Genomic DNA, 15,248 nt, shown 5'->3' on the forward strand with positions numbered 1-15,248 from the left:
ATGAGTTAGAACTGTGTTCTAAGCAATGAAAGGGCATACACTATCCATGAGCATTCACTTATACATGTATAAGTCAGTCTTGATGTGCACTGAAAGAAGATGCATATTTTAGGTGTCCAAGAGAATCAATAAAATCATCATTCATAGGCATATTATTTCTAACAGTTTGTTCAATGTGCTGATACAAGTGAGCTTTCACTACTGATTACTTCATTCAATGTAATTATTTAAGCATGTGGGGTAAAATGGGCTCCCACAAGGGTTGAGCTTAGCATGCTGACGTATGAAAAGCCAAACAAAGATAATGTTTCAGTCAAGAGAAGAATCCATTTTCAAGAAAAGCAGTGATAAGAGTGTCATCAACTAAGATATTCTAAACACACAACCTGTTTTGCATTGACAAAAGTCCCTCATTCATAGAGCCTTGTCTCAAATCAAAACAATGATCAGTTTGCAGATTTGTAGCAGTCAAATGGAGCAATAACAGTGATAATATTAGCAGCCCTGTATGTGATCATGACTGTGCACACGAGAGCACCGTAGGATTTTGATCAAAGGTATAGGCAGCCTTCAAAGGACAGTCTACACACTCCATGCCACAATAATCAAGAATCAAAGTGTCAGGGTAGTTGAAGAATGACAAAACAGTAAGCATCCACTGTTAATATCAGTCATAAAGTGACTTTAAAGTGAGCAGATCTGAGAGGCAAAGCACTAAGAGGAGAGTTTGTTTGAGTTGAACAATTACAATGCCAAAGTACCTATGCTAAGTAGCAATATACAACTCCAAATACAGTGTTGATATGGAGACATAAATAGTTGGTGGAAGAGTTCACTGTCAAATCAGTCCAGTCCAAGGAGTCCCCAACTCACAAGGCAGTCACTATGTGGGTTATGAGGACAGTTCATCAAATAGAAAAAGGCAGTGCTCCTTAACGAGAAGAAAGACAATCATATCTTTTCGAGTCTTTGATAAAGATGAAAAGTAAAGGACAGTTCATATTTCTCATATGACAGTCATCACTATCAAAAACATAGCCAAAATCTTTAAAGAGCAGTCACAGTAAATTCATAACAGAGATATGGAAGGAAGCCATGTCTAGGGATACACCTCAAGCACTCATGAATGGGCATTATACAGAGGATAGCTGAAGAACAACAGTTTATTCAAATGTTTAGTGTTCCACCTGATTGTATGTCAAAAAATGACGGCCTTTCAAGTTTCCTCAAAATACTTACAAGTTATGATAAGAACAATAAGATACATGCCTTAACTGTTCAAGCTTACAAATATCCAGTGACTGCTCTGCAATGGCATCCAGAGAAAAATACATTTTGATGGGAAATTAAAACAACTCCTCACTCTACAGATGCAGTTCAAGTAGCTCAAACTGTCGCAAATTTTTGTGGTTAGTGAGAGTCGAAAATCCGACTTCTCAGATGCAACAATAATGTTCCATCTCTGCTCGCACAGCTGGGTAATGAGTCTATGACCAATGACATAAACACAGAAATCCAAGAAAAGCAATCTCACGCATTGCTTTGTCAAACAATGATCTTTTCATATAATCAACTATAAAGGCAGAATTTTTGCATAATGAGAATTCACAAGTGATAAGGCTTACCACGGCAGTCTGAAAGTCTGCATTATTTTTCAGAAAAAGCCCATTCGAATCTTTGAAAACTGTGAAATACGCCTAGTTTAGCCCTTAAAAAGTTTTCAAGAAGCTCAAGCGTGGCATCCAAGCAGAGCAGGCTTTATCAGAGAGCATAATCAACAAAGGAAACTATGCAAAATCGCCAAAAATGGTGCAAGCGGAACTCCGAAAACCCCGTGGCGGCGCTGCAACTTCATTTCCAGAAAAAATGAAGATATCAAATGCAAAAGAGAAGAATGAGATGGAGTAGGGTTTCATTTACCCTAAGTATGCGACCAAGTCAAGGCAAATTTTCTTTGCCTTTGTTTCATTTTACTTTGCCTCTCACCAATACCCGTGGGTATTGTCATTCATAAGCCTTTACATAATTAATATTCACTATGGCACACAAAATGTTATTGAGTGATTTATAATTTATCACTTGATAAATATTTTCAATGCAATAAATATTATTAAGTGATAAATTATAAATCACTCAATAATATTTTTGTTAAAAGAAAAGCATAATAACTTTGACTTATTAGTAAAATAAAAAATATCTAGTAAAATGATAATGAATAAATCATTTTATTTGATATTTTAAAAATGAATTAAAGATAAGTGTTTAATAAAGTGATTTATTCTTTATCAATTTAGTAGATATTTTTATCAATAAATAAGCTAAGAGAAATGTTTATTAAAGTAAATAATAAAGATCACTTTATTGAATATTTTCCTTATTTAAATTTATTAATAAGTCAAAGGATATTATTGCATTCATAAAAGGAGGGCCAAGTGGGTTAGAGGAAGGTTGAAAATTGTAAAAATGAAATAATATAAATGTTTAGTAAAGTGATGATTTATAAAACACTTCATTAGATATTTGTGTTATTTACATTTATTGGTAGGTCAAAGATATTTTTTGCGTTTATGAAGGCTTGCAGGCTTGTCAGGAGATATTTTGGGGCCATTTATGGTGCTTTTAAGACCTTTTATGGTTGCAGTATGGGTTGGCTTGACTTTTGGCCCAGGTTTCTCCCTTTTAGACCTATTTCAGGTCTTTTAAAGGTGGGTTTTTGTTTCTGCTCGCCCAAGAGGAGGTGGAATATATTATTCATTATCTGCTTTTTGGAAAGCATATATACTGCAGGACTTCATTATTTCAGGGGTTCTTACCTTTTGCTTTTGGCAGACTGTAATTTTTTGAGTTCTCTCTGCAGAAAGGAAGGAGTTTGTAACTAGTTTTCAGAACAATTTTGATAAGCTTTGTAGCACCTTTTGACAGTAATACATATTTTGCCTTCTCAGATTTCTTGTTTTTTTGTGCTTAGTCCTAATGCAATTTGAAGTGATATCTTCAGCCTTGTGATTGTGTTGTTGTTAGCACCTTTATGCAAGAGTTTTTTTATCTAATTATTTGTAGGTCATAGGTTGTGCCAGTTGTAAGAGTAACCTCAGTTTGTGAGAAAACATCTTTTCTCCTGCTAAGATTATTATTTTTACATCCTTCTTATGAAGTGTTGATGCAGAGGTTATGAATTTTCTGATTTGTGCAAGGTTTCCTTTTATTACTGGTTATTTCGTGTGTTAATCAGTTTGTCCAACTTTTCTGGTATCCATTTTGGTGTATCACCTGTTAGTTAGTAGTTTCATTTTATGTTCTCCTTCTCTTTTCTCAACAAATCGTTAGGTTTAGGTGAATGCCAGTTAGAAAGAACCAGCTTGCTCTCGAGGTCCACTTCAGTTTTAGGTTACCCGCAGCCTTGAATTGTTCCCATGTTTCAATAGGCGGTTGAAGTTCGCAGCTTTAGCAAGGGTGCAGGCTTGATTGATAACAGGTACAACATACGACATGAAGGGTGGTTTTGGGCAAGGAACACAATACAATGTTTTTTCCATCACATCGTATGACAGGTTGATAGCTTACAATTTGTTGCTGTGCATAACGTACAACCTTCCTAGTAGTCTCTTTGTTGTACAACATTCTTAGTCTCTCCTCATCATATGAAATTTCCACTATCTCCTACAACATTTTAGTGTTACTCATCATACGAGCCTTCAAAAACATATTTCTTGCATCATACGAGCCTTCAAAACTCATATTTTTTGCATCATATGGTTTGGTGGCATTGTCAGGCAACTACAATCCTTCATCGCACGACAATACTCACACATAGTATGATAACATTCATAGGTGGTCAATCACATTGTGCGTCATCTTGGGGAGAGCGTGTGGCAAGAAATTCAATTCTTGGTTGACATAATACATTGGTTAAGCACTCCAAACTCTTTGTTTTCTTGCTTTGTCAGCATTGCTTTTGGCCTCTTAAAAAATCACGAAAATAATGTGCGGCATAAAGATTATGTGATTTTGAAGCTTTTAATTTTGGCTTGGTGGCCTACGAGGGGTACTGCCCCTTGGATTTGTGGAGGCGTTGCCCCCAAACCCCCATTGCATTCATTTGATTTGCTAACTACAATCCAAGTCCAAGTTTGCAAAGTACACTTCCAATTTTGTTAAAGTCCTTGTTTAATATATCGTCATCATTTTGGAAAGTCTTACCTAATGTTATTTTAGTTTACTTGTCATCTAGAAGATGACTTTTTTCTTTTTTGGGGGGGGATGATGTAGTCAACATACAATGTCTAGTATTATATTTTGACAATATCTGTTATTCAAGTATATATTAATTGTTTATATTAAGTGTTTGTTGGCTTTGGATAGTTATAAGCATTGGTTGGTTGATGGTTGTGTTTCTCTTGGCAACCGTCAGGTCCTTTAAATAGGTTGAGTATCGTCATGGAAAATAGTATGATCTAGTCGGATCGACTTTGATCCTTGGCTGGCCATCTCTGGTCTTCTTCTGTAATTATTCCTTGTGCAAATTAAGATATATTTTACTCCTGTATTTGGCATGCATTGTCATCTTTATTATAAGTTCATGTATTCATTTTATCAGATAGAGTTGTAAATGGCCTTTCCTCTAAACACTTAGTATTGCTTTTGTTTAATCCTAAAGTTAAGGATGTAGTCTTTGGAGTGGCTCTCAATATCAGATCCTTTAGAGTGATTTTATTGACGTTGGCTGAGCCTCTAACCCTTCTTTGCATTGAATCTCACCTCTTCACCTTGGTTCTTGATCTCATGTCAAGCTTCCATAGCCTTGTGATGATATTAGATGTCTTTTAAGTCCTTGTTTGTGTGTTTTATGTTTACTGGGCTTGATATTGCCGAGGAGAGCACCAGTTGATCTCATATCAATCTAGCAGCTGTTGCAATTTCAATCCTTGTCAGTGCATTTTGTCAATTTAAAAGTGTACTTAACATCTAATCTTTACGTAATCCTAAGGTTCATGCATCTCCTAAGTGGCCTCTTGAAATGTGTTAGTGATGTAGACCAGTTCTTGAACCTCCGAATTAAATTGCAAAGAAAATTACAGTGTTCTGTGTTAACTCATACATTTGAACACTGTCAAATGGTAGAGAACTAAACGGTCATGAAATCAAACTATTCTGTAACCTTTTGGATACCCAATGATATTTTATATTATCATTTGTCGTATGACTCAGAAATTACGGCAACAAACACAGTTGTAGAACAAAGAAACATTGACTACATAATGCTCAGCCCCTGGCTGTGCATTTCCTCCCTCCTCTATTCTATCCTCAAAACTAAAAACTCTCCCCAAAACTGACTCTCCTAATTACCTATCCATACCAGCCTCTACTGCCCGAATAATTATTCAATCCTATTTTTATTCTCTAATTTAAAAATACAAAGATTGTAACAGCTGTAGGCTGAAAGTTTGGCAGCAGCAAAATTGCCAAACTGTTAACTAAAAGTAGTCAAAATAGAGGCTAAAAAAACTGAAACAGGTGCAACTCCCTGAGGAAGTTAAGGAAGATGCTCCGCATCACTTAGGGCTTAATGTGCCATAGTTTTGTTGAGTCTAACATGGACTTGTGGTGGACCCATTCCTTTAATTTTTTTGGCACACAAATATGATATTGTAATATCATCCAGGCTGTGGCAATTTCTTGCAACTTGCAAGGGTTGTTAGTGTTCTAATGCTCTTAGCTTGTGCCATCTATTCAATGAAAATTGGTTCAATGGCTTGCCTAAATTTTATGGCACCCTCTCAATGTTGTTAATTAGCATTGTGCTATTGATCACAAGGTATTGCAAATTAGCTAAGGTGGGCCTTTTTACTTTTGTATAATTGAGTTAGCTCTTAATTGATATTGATGTTGGGTAAGCGATGTGTCAGCCTCTTGCACTCTCTAGGTAGTGTTAGAGCCTCCAAGCTCTTGGTGGTTCCCTATTGGCTTGTTCATTGTCATGTCATCCTATGGTGGGATCCCTTTGTGCATGCTTGCAAGTTCTTAGCAGCATCAGTAAAAGCTCTCATTGGTGTAGAGTGCAGTGGTGGTCCCAAATTCCCAATATACTGATGTAATGATGACGTTAGTAGATGGCAGAACCATTTGAAGTATAGTTGTGTTAGATGATTGTGTAGCCCATGCAACTCGTTGAGGTGTCGATGCTCTCATATTTGGAAATTGTGCTGATCATCAAATCAAACGATATGTCAGAAGTCAGAACATCCAACAGCCAATGCACTCTCAAGTGATAATTGTAATGTGATCAGCTTGCTGTGCCACTGGTTGGTGTTGTCATCTTAAGTGGTGGTTCCCAGATCATTGCTTGCATGTGTTCTACATTACTATGATCCCATTGGTCAAAATCATTTCATGGAAAGACCAGTGATGTTGTTAGAATTGTGACCATGAGATCTTATGGTGAGCTAGGCAATCTGCACCCTTCCCATGTTTAAGGGGTAAGAGCTTGTTGTGTCAACATAAGATTGCCCTAATCGTTCCTCTTGTGGAGATGAATGGCTCTTGTACCTCCCATGGTTTCTCCTGCCTTGCATTAAACTGATTCACCCCTACCACTCAACCACAAGATCTTGATCATAACTGTTCACTCTTGTGGATGCTTAATGACTGGTTTGATGGCTTGATTTTGCCCATGAAGTTCTGAGGTTGATGCTATCCTTACCTTGGAGAAATCTAGAATGTTAGTCCGCAAGAAGCTCAGAATGACTTACCATAGGAAATTAATAAATTATCATTGTCATTAGACCACATCTCCCTGTTGCAGAAATGAAAGAGTTTAAATTGTTGTCAAAGGAAATTAAAATACTGATCTGTTTTCTAGTAGGCCAGTTAAATTATATTGAATTTATTAGAGAACTTCTGAATCTCTGGTATCAGCTTATTGGACTACATGTTTGTAGTGTCATTGAATTTTGAGGCAATCTTGAAATTCTTTAGTGAAATAACTGTATTCTTCTCCACTTTCTTCCAGTAGATCTGTATAATTAACAGAATAATTCCATCTATCTGCAGAACATTTTCGCTTGTCAAAGGGGTTTTTTCATTACCTGTAATCCTCCTTGGTATCATCATTACAAATTCACAAACATTCAGCTCTTTTAAATTCGATAAACTGGATATTAATTGCTAATTGGTTGATACTGGTTCAGATATGTTATCCACCTTCACATAATGCATTATCTAGTCGGTTCATCTTTATTCTCCTCTTTTGATTTTGGGAAACTGAATTTTGATTGTTTCTTGGTTGAACTCTCAAAATCACTCTCCTCCGTTGCATGGCAAGCCTTAAATGTTTTATAGGAGCTTCTAATTCAATTATGTTATTAAATTAATGTTCAATTACATGCTCATGCCAAGAAGCATGTAATATCCCCATTGACATCGATTCATTATAGCCCTCTGGCAGACCAGGATAATCTCTGGATGCCCCATTAAAAAACGAAGTCTGCAATTCAAAGATAGAAAGACATACCAATTTTTTAATGTCCTCTGGGGCTTTCTGTTCTTGTTTCTTTACCGGGGGCTCTAACAACTTACTGCTTTAGGTTTGGTAGTTTCTTGTGTCATCTCATAAAAAAATTCACTATGGTTTTAGACTCTAATAAGTGTAAAGCTATAAGTATAAATACAAACTTCATTTTTCTTTGAACAGTCTAAAAAATTTCAAGCTGCTAATTGCTATGTAAGATTAGGCTTTCTTATATTTGTCCATTCTGTGCTACCTCATTATCATATCGTTGATTGATAATAGGATTGGTTTAAGGCACAAGTTGAAATCCTTGTAAAAGTTTCTAGGAAGAACAATATTGCCCGGATTCAAAAAATGTATTACAGTTGGGTAAAATATCATTGAGAGCAGAATTGACCACATCTTAAGCAAGGTGAATTGCCATCGCCACTAATCAATTTAAAAATTCGGTAATCGTATGATATATACACAATTATCTTATATGGTGCAGCTTATTGCAAACTAATTCATTGATTATTTATACTAATTTGCTTTCTAAGGTGAGGACATATTGTGTTGCTAGCCAGGCTGAACTAATATTTTCACTCAAATGCTTTAACTAGATTTCATTCTACTAAAAAAATCTGGTAAAATGTTTGTTACATCATTCATATATACGTTTGAGTGTCTATATGGGAGATTGAGGTAACTAGTGCAACAAAAATTGTTTCCTCATGTGCTTTAGAGGGTCATTGATTTGGTTGGTAGTGTGGAATCTATTGCAGTTAGCTTGGGCCTTGGAAAACTCTCTTGCTGAATGTTACTTTTGCAAAACGGAAGCTGAGAGGATGTATGGTTGATCCGTTGCGAGGGTTTGGCTGGGATGGTTTCTTTGTTAAATGTTGCTGTTCTGGCACCAAGATTGATAACAAAATACCCGGAACTGTAAGTGGCAAGTCCTTTACTTAAATGTTTAAGATTTGTCCTCGTTTATTTTCTGTTTGTCTTGAACAAGATTTGAAATTGTTGGTCTTGTCTGATTCATAGCTATGGCATTTAATGGTTTTGCAATACATGAGAGACATTAGCCTATTTCAAGATGCAAGACATCAACTATCTATTGTCCAAGCTTTATACCTAGTGAGGCAAAGGGTTTTCATGTTGTAGTTTATTTGTAAGATTTGTGCTTGTCAGTCTTGTCTGATTCGTAAGTATGGTGCTCAATTATTTTACAGTACATGGGCATATTGTAAGATGCAAGACATCAAGTATCTATTGTCCTTGTATAAAGAAAGCTTTATATCGAGGGGGACAAAGGGTTTTCATATTGGACATTGCTGTCCAATTGGATACTTTCAATACCGGCCCTCTCATTGAACATGAGGAGAAGGCATTCCATCACTTTGAGCAATGTATTGTATATTTGTAAATTCATTGGGTGGTTTGTTAAAAGCATTAAGAACAAGCCTCATTGTTTTCTATGTTGTATTTTGCATCACACAACATAGCACTAGGCACAAGACCGTCTAGCAATAGATTGCATTTAAAAAAATAAATGTCCTTTTCAAGTTTCAGGCATTTGAGAAATTCGTAATTATTTATTTGTGTTTGAATACATTTTCAATTAATTGCAAATTTTTTTAAGTTATTCCTTGTTTATAATTGACATGCAATTCTAGTAAATCCATGTGTGGGATCAAAGAAGCCAATCGTAAAAATGCAAATACAAATTCACACATCAGATAACTTGCACGTTAATGCTATTACAACTGAACAGATAGTATTCAAAATCCATTAAACACCAGTTCCATTATAAATAAAACAGGGAGTTCAAGACATCAAATTTTGTATAACTACAACATAACACAGAAAATTGTGAAAAAATATCTATGTTCCAAGAATTCCAAGACTAAGAACATAAATTTTGAGATGTGCAAGTATATCGAAACTTATAAAATTTAAATGACACAACGTTATTAGCTCAAGAACACCACACTTCCAATCTATCATGACAAAACATCTTCAAAGAAAAGCTTGTATTAGCCATAGTACAATTTGGGAGGATATGATTATATAAGTTGTCACTGTTAGTTTTATGTTAAACTTACCAATCAGATTGACAGTAAAGAACAAGAAAACACAAATGCACACATAACACAGTGATACCCTGGGAAAACCTCCCTCTTGGAGGCAAAACCCAGCAACAATAATCTCAGATCTGATCTGATTAAGCAGATTACAAGTTTACCCTTCTAGGACATAAATCAACTATAGCAAAACTTATCTTAATCTGGAAGTCAGGGTGATGTGCAGTTCGCTGTCAAACTTAGACAGCCTTTGGGCAGCCTTGACATGCTCCAGAAGATCTTCGCCCAGCCTAGTAGACAAATCACTGACTGATAAGCATTCACTGCCCTAGAGTGCAGCTCCAGATTTGTTGATCACAGATGCTGATCAATGAAGGAAATTGCAGATCACATACAATAGAAGTTCGCTAACCTTGCAGAGGTAATTCGCTAAGTGTGTATATGTTGTGTTGATGCTTGCATTGCCTTGAATATATATGAGCTTTTACATCTTATTTGACTTAGGTCGACCTTTACAGTAAATTTATAAGGCATCTAAAGTTGGCGCACAAAATAGTGTCTGACCCATAATAATTACAAGTTACACATTGTAGGGTCAGCCCTATCACATCAACAAGTTACATTATATCACCCATTTAGGGCCCAGCATGAATCACAAGTTACAATGCCCATTTAGAGCCAGACCCAAGTACAAGTTACACAAGTTGAGCGCCCAAATAGGCCCTGCCCTTTAATATTCACAAGCTACATAATATAATCATAGAAGTAGGCCCATCAAACATTTACCAAGCTAGGTCGGCCCAATTAAGGGATACGACCTAGCTATATTTCAACAGTCACATCTCTGTGTCAATACTATAATAATGTAATTAGAAGCACATATTGGGTTGCTAATGGCATTTTATCGATTCATACATACTATGTTATAATTTGATAGAAGGTGCTACGAGCTTTGTCCTTTTTAGACCTGGAAAACGAACTCCGAAAGCGGACCAGTCCATTTTTGGTACCCTATATCTACCCCGTTCTCTACTATTTAAAATTTCTCTAACATTGCCAGTGAAGTCTCTTATATCTTAGAAGAAGGTAATCTTCATTCATTCTTCATTCTCAGGAAGTCATTGGTGTGGATCCAAGTTACCCTCTTTGAAAGAGTTCCATGAACCAAAATGTTGAGGTAATTATGAGAATTGAGTGCAAAGCTGTGTTCCAGGAGTTTGAGCATATCTTTTGGCTGGGAGCATTTAGTGGTCAATGTATATGGATCATAGTTATCTTTAGGACTTTGGCTCATTATTTTTGTGGAGCCTTGTTGGGATGAGCAGTTAGAATTGTAATGTTGCAAACTTGTCATTTACTATTGACATTTGGGAGGATCATAATTGACTTCGACACTTTCCATTTCGTGGAGGCTTGTCTAGATGGACATTTAAAGCACTGTAAGATTGCAGACTTCTTGTTGGTGTTTGAGCATATTGTGTGGCTAGGAGTGTAAGTGCAGCTGGTTGGACCCATTTGATTATGTCATCTTTCATTATAAATCCAGTTTTAGGGGGAGATGTCAATAGGAAGGTTGAAAACAAAATTTGGTGAGTAAATGCTACCTCACATTTGGGCCTTATTAATGCTTCATGGCGGATACTAAAGCTATAAAACTCATCTTATCAGGTGACTTGAGGCCAAGGATAGCCCAGGATTTAAATATATAATGAACAGAAGTGAATGAAAGAATGAGATTTAAACTTGAAAATAGTTGTGCTCATTGGAGTTGTGAATATCTCTATTATAGATATTGTGATTGAAATGCAAACATTCATCTAGAGTCTGATGCATCTTGGAAGTAAGCATTTGTAGACAATGCATGGTTATCCTATGTACTGTTTCTTTTGATGGGATAGCGTAGACTTAGTCAGCTTTATGTATTTCATTTTGCCAAAGTGCTTTCTAGAAATTTCTCAAAAATTGCATCTCTTTGAAAGATGGTGGAGATAGCAATCCAAAGTAGAACCATTCATTGTTAGAGTACAAATGTGTTATTTCTATAGCCATATTTGGGAATCTATTAAATAGTACAAAAACACAAGCATTGCCATTCTTAATGGTAGGTGAACTTGATATGTAAACGAATTCCAATGCTTGTCCAATATTAAGGAGTATTACATTTGGTTCTCGTTGCCCATCTTAGCTATCTCATAGAAAGTACAAGCATATCCTATGTTATAAAATGGGACCTAAGATGTGGCAAAAATAAAAACTTCAAATTCACAATTTTCTTTTGAACTTGAAGGTAACATACAACTTTGCTAAAGTGAGCCTTATATATCAAGTTCTAACATTCTATTTCATGTAGTAAATTGAAGTACTCTAGATGTTACAGAGTCCCAACTCGGAAGTATTAATCTGTAGTGTTAACTTATTTCTGTACAATCCGTGATGGATATATGATGCCATGTTTGAATCTAATTTGTACAAATTATTTGGTCTAGTGTCTATATGCATTAAGTATGAGAAGGAAAGCATGGACTAGAGGTCATCTCAAACATTTTACCATTGTATATAGAAAGACCATCTTGCTGCAATTTGTCATCTCAAGAATTGCATCTATTTTTTTATCTATGTGAATAACCTCCTTGTTCAACATGTAGTCACCCCAATGTTCACGTGCCTAGACAATGACATAAAGATCTTGATCGTATGTGATATCTTTGAATTGTAGAAGTGAATGTCTCATGGCAATTGGCACCTAGGCGATCAAATCTAAGTGAAGGTCACTCCTATTGTATATACATATACATCAATTTCAATCTTATATGAATGGCAAGCATTAAGTAACATGAGTAGTGGTGTGAAAGATTCTATATTTTAATTATGTGAATACCTTATGTTGCATGGATGATCCAAATTTGCATTTGGTAACTTAATTGAATGGCTTAGTGGTGAGAAAAATAAGTACAAAGTTCTATAGATTATTTTAACCCCAAGAAGTTGTAAAGTTGTGTGTCTTTGATATAGGTCATTTTTTAATGATGGAGATGATGGGTAATTTGTTTGTGTTCACAGTTTATGTAAAATACAATATTTTATATAGATGGATATTTTTTTTGTCATGTATATGCTATGTTACTCCAAAATATGGAGAAGTTAACGAAATATTGCATAGATTTTCTTTTTATTTATTTATACTAAAATGAGGATGTCATCAAGGTAGACACCAATAAATGAAGCAATGAAAAAGTGGGGGATGGCATTTCTTGTGTTGGAAATATTGTCATTGATATCAAAGACGTATAGTAAAGATTGTTGTCATTGACATCAAAGAGAAAATCATTGGTTCAGGAAGAATATATTTAAAAATGATGAGATTGATTGATAGAATGCAACACTTATGACCAAATAAGCAACGATCATGTGAAGTGGCAGCGATCAGGAATAACCTATATATATGCAAGACCGATCTTTATGAATGCTGGTCAAATACCTTGATATTATGAAGTAATGTCCATACTGGCCGACCATACCTATATTAGTATTCTTGGCCAACCACACTTTGATATCTATTCATCATAATAGCCTAAGATGTGTTTGATACAAGATAATTATTAAGCAGGCCGACCATAGTTTGATATAAGACTATTATGAAGGAGGCCGACCATAGTTTGATATAAGACTATTATTAAGGAGGCCGACTATGAGATAATTAATCTGGATGGAGTGCTGGCCAACCATACCTTGAGCAACACCTCTTTGAGATGATTAAAAATAAATTAATTGTGTTTTAATTTAAGCCAACCCTTCTCGAAGGGTCACCTCACTTAGTGAAGAAGTATGATTTGGGTATAAATTGAAGAAAAAGTGGGACTTAGATATGTAAGAGGTACATTTGAGGAGCATATCTAAGACAGTTATGAGAAAAAAATATATATGAAGGGTGTTGAGGATTTGTTTTGATGAAAGTTAGAGCACACTTTTGAAGAAATTTTAAGGAAGTTTATGAGTAGATATAAAGGAAGTTCACGTGCATGCTCAAGGTATAATTCTAAGAACAAATAAAAGAGCAGATTTGAGAGCAATAAAAAGTAGATTTGAGAATAGATAAAGAGCAGACTTGAAAGCAGATATAAGGCTGATCTGAGAGCAGACATAAGGAAGATTTGAGATCAAATTTAGAAGATTTAATTTCAAGAAGACTAATACTTTGTTGAGGTTGGTGCCTTATAGGAAGGTTGGTGGCTCATATTAAAAAGATTGGTGTGTCTTATGGAGTTGGTGCTTAGTTGTGGGGATTGGTGTCTCCAATGGGCTGGTACCTACAAAAAGTTGTGGGGATTGATGTCTCTAGTAGGTTTGTGCCTACAAAGTTTGTAAGAAGAATTTCATATAAACAATATTTTGCCATGGTTTCCTCTTGTAAGGGTTTCCATGTAAATTGTGTGTTCTCATGTTACATAATTGTTGGACCTTATTTGAATAATATTGTGCAACTGATGTTATTGTGATTGTTACATTGAAAAAGTAAAAGATTGTATTATACTAATTCAGCCTCTCTCAATATAATTGTGTGTTCATCAATTGGTATTAGAGTAGGTTCCTTTGAATATAGTTTAACTGCTTGAAGGTTGATGTCGGGGAGCACATATGACAAGAAAAAAAGAAAATAAAAGAAAAGAAAATACCAAGTAGAGTGTTGATCACCAATAAAACCTAATGCAAGTGCTGAAAGAGAAGTAATAAAAGTTATGGGGTGGCAAATGGAGCATAGATGAACAAAAATGAAAGACGATGTTTTCAAAAATCCAATTGATAAAAAAACTAGAAAATTGTGAGAGGCTAGAGTTTGAGATTGTTTCTTTGATAAAGGAATTGGAGAAAATATGTGCTTAATTGAATAAAGACTTGAAGAATGATAAGAAAACAAAAATGTTAGATAATATCATTAATTTCTAAAGGCTAACTTACAATAAGAGCGGTATTGGTTATGAAGAAGGTTAAAGCTCAAAAACCACACAATACTCAGAGAAGAAAAATGGAGAAAAGCTAAAAGGCTATGTACATGCTCCCAAGAGTCCTATCAAAAGAAAGGCAACAAGGAGGACAATCAAGTCCCATAGAAGATCTTCACTCCTAATGTTAACAAGGACAAATTTAGAAAGTTCTTTGCCCCAAGGTAGGCATATATGACCAGGTTTCAACACTCCTTTTACGCTTATTGCTTTTCATGCACTCGCTTTGGTCATAGAGCCAAAGATTGTAGAACACGTCAAGAGATTTTGGTTGGAACAAATATAGAAGTCCTTATGGGTTTTCAAGAAGGAACTTAATTCTTTTGCCCCTTTAGTGGATTATAATGTTGTATGTTACAAATGCAACAATTATGGACATATAGCCCAATTTTGTAGAACTGGTTTTGTGAAACCACCTAGACAGAATGCCATGGTTAAACAAAAGGGAAAATCTACAAGAGTTTGGAAAAGGAAGAGAGATAATCAAAAGAAGGTTAAATCTATGCTTGTTGAAAGTGCACTTCATGCACAAGAAAGAGGGGAAGTATGAATTTAGGGAGAGCTAATCAATGCATTATATTTCAGCTTTGAGCAAAAGACAATTCAAAGATAGATCAATTGATGTATATTCTATATGAGGGTAATGAGCATCCCATTGGCATTTGTTTTCAAGAA

The 15,248-nt window shown here is 35.3% G+C and overlaps 1 protein-coding gene across 4 annotated transcripts in view; it reads left to right on the forward strand.

The window, feature by feature from the left end:
* LOC131080007 (pentatricopeptide repeat-containing protein At2g16880) overlaps positions 1-9,059 on the forward strand; it is a 50,989-nt gene extending 41,930 nt beyond the window's left edge. For 2 of the 4 annotated variants that reach the window (XM_058018059.2, XM_058018060.2), the window contains exon 3: positions 8,272-9,059. The gene's annotated coding sequence lies outside the window, so the exon portion shown is untranslated. The remainder of the gene's footprint in view (positions 1-8,271) is intronic. The other 2 variants (XM_058018057.2, XM_058018058.2) reach the window with 2 other exon arrangements.
* The last annotated feature ends 6,189 nt before the right edge of the window (positions 9,060-15,248 follow it).

Source organism: Cryptomeria japonica, chromosome 3, assembly GCF_030272615.1.
Source record: "Cryptomeria japonica chromosome 3, Sugi_1.0, whole genome shotgun sequence".
Lineage (NCBI taxonomy): Eukaryota > Viridiplantae > Streptophyta > Pinopsida > Cupressales > Cupressaceae > Cryptomeria > Cryptomeria japonica.